Source organism: Belonocnema kinseyi, chromosome 1 (genome assembly GCF_010883055.1).
Source record: "Belonocnema kinseyi isolate 2016_QV_RU_SX_M_011 chromosome 1, B_treatae_v1, whole genome shotgun sequence".
Taxonomy (NCBI): Eukaryota; Metazoa; Arthropoda; class Insecta; order Hymenoptera; family Cynipidae; genus Belonocnema; species Belonocnema kinseyi.
The window spans coordinates 158,161,466-158,163,757 of record NC_046657.1 but is presented as its reverse complement, the minus strand read 5'-3'; positions in this window follow the sequence as shown (position 1 = coordinate 158,163,757).

The window sequence follows — 2,292 nt, the reverse complement described above, 5'->3', positions numbered from 1 at the left end:
CCGTTTTATGTGTCTCTTTGAGCTTTCAAAATGATAGAAGTATAATATATTCTGTTACAATACTGCGTTTTATGGCGATTAGGGTAAGGGTAAAAACCTGAAATATGCTAGGTAGGAAGTTTGAGAGGGCGATTTGCATTTGATCGCGGTCTACCTAGTCGACTTACCCTCTCTAGTCGCCTTCCCGTCACGTCGCTGACTGAGCTCGAGCCAGGCGCGGATCCAGATAAGGGCTTGAGGGGGGGGGGGGCACAAAATAATTGCCCTCAACCCTCAAGGGGTAGATTATTAATATTTTTAAAGTTATTCTTCGCCCGGTTCAAATCCGGACTGAGGCAGATTTTGTCTTCTTCTAGAAAAATTATTTGTATGAGAAAATCGTTTCAACGAATCAAAACTTGTATTATTTATAAATGAGCGCTATCATTTCCAATGTCCTAAATTGAGGAATAAATCAACAAGTTTATGAATTTTTAAAAATCATATCATTTCGAGCAATTTTAAGTTAAAAACATTAAAAACTGAAAGATTAAAATTTTTTATCAAACACTTTTTAAATTAGAAGTTTAATTATTTTAATTTTGAGTCGTTGCAAATGATTCAATTGTTATTTATACATAGATTTTTTTAAAAATCTTTTAAAACATTTTATAAAAGTATATTTTCTTACTAAAAAATTACTTTAAATATTTCCAGGTACCTCTAAAAAAAGTTCATGATCTTCAAATCTTTTAAAATACCTAAAAACCTACCAAATTTTGTATCAAAATCTTTAAAAATCTACATTTTCTTTTAAATGTTTTGGAATCTTTAAATTATTACCTTTACAATTTTGGAAATTTTTAAAAATCTTTTTGAATATTCTCTTGAAATTAATTTTTAAAAATAAAAAATTATTGTCAATTTTGTAAGGAATTTAAATCATTTTTAAAAATATTTTGAAACCTTTCAAAATGCTTCTAAATTTTGTGTTTGAAATCTTCAAAAATCTACATTTCGTTCAAAATTTGTTGACATGCTTTAAAGTTTCAACTTATTTTTGAACTGTTTCAAAACTTCTAAATTTCTCTTAAACTTATTCCAATTTATTTAATTCATAACTATTGAATTGTTATCTATTTATCAAAGTTTGCTATTGTTATGAAATATTCCTAAATATTCTGCGGAAATTAATTATTCGAAATGAAATAATCATTTTGAATTTTACCAGGAATCTTAAGGGCACGTGACACAGCTAAATACGTATTTTACCGACTACAGTTTTTCAGTTGACTGAATATTTTTTTGAACCTGGGAACTTTTTTTGTAAATAAAATATCGAGCTGAAACTTTGGGAAATGTATTAGAGTACAATAAAGTACGTTTAGGTACTGCATTTTGGTAGGAACTTCACCGAAAATTATTTCATCTTTTTTCTGAACCTCAACATTTTTTGAACGTTCGAACTTTTTTTATACATAAAATATCGGTCTCAAACTTTGAGAAATGCAAGAACCGAAAGAAAACTACGTTTAAGTACAAAGCTTAACAATAAAAGATGTAAAAAAAATATATTTTAACAATCATTTCCAACGGCATCAGCCGGTAACATTGTACACGAAAATACGAACCCTCTAGAGCCTCGTCTAGTGGCCGCCAGGCTTCGTATTTTCGTATACAACGTTACCGGCTGATGCCGTTGGAATTGATTGTTAAAATATATTTTTTTATATCTTTTATTGTTAAGCTTTGTACTTAAACGTAGTTTTCTTTCGGCACTTGCATTTCTCAAAGTTTGAGACTGATATTTTATGTATAAAAAAAGTTCGAACGTTCAAAAAATGTTGAGGTTCAGAAAAAAGATGAAATAATTTTCAGTGAAGTTCCTACTAAAATGCAGTACCTAAACGTACTTTATTTTACTCTAATACATTTCCCAAAGTTTCAGCTGGATATTTTATTTACAAAAAAAGTTCTTAGGTTCAAAAAAACATTCAGTGAACTGAAAAACTGTGGTCGGTAATATAGGTATTTAGCTGTGTCACATGCCCTTAAGACCATTTTTTTACTATATTAAAACCTTTCATAATCCTTAATAGGTTCACAATTTGAATTTTTTAAATTTAGAAGTATTTGCTCAAATTACTTGCATTTTTTCTAAATAAATACATTTTTATCTATTATTCACACATCAAAATTCAACATTTTCAATTGTGGGTCCGGATGCAATAAGGGCACATAAAATTTTTTCGTGCGAAAACGAAGTCCCCTGGAGGCTTTAGAAAAAATTTTCGAACTTTAATTTTCAAAAGA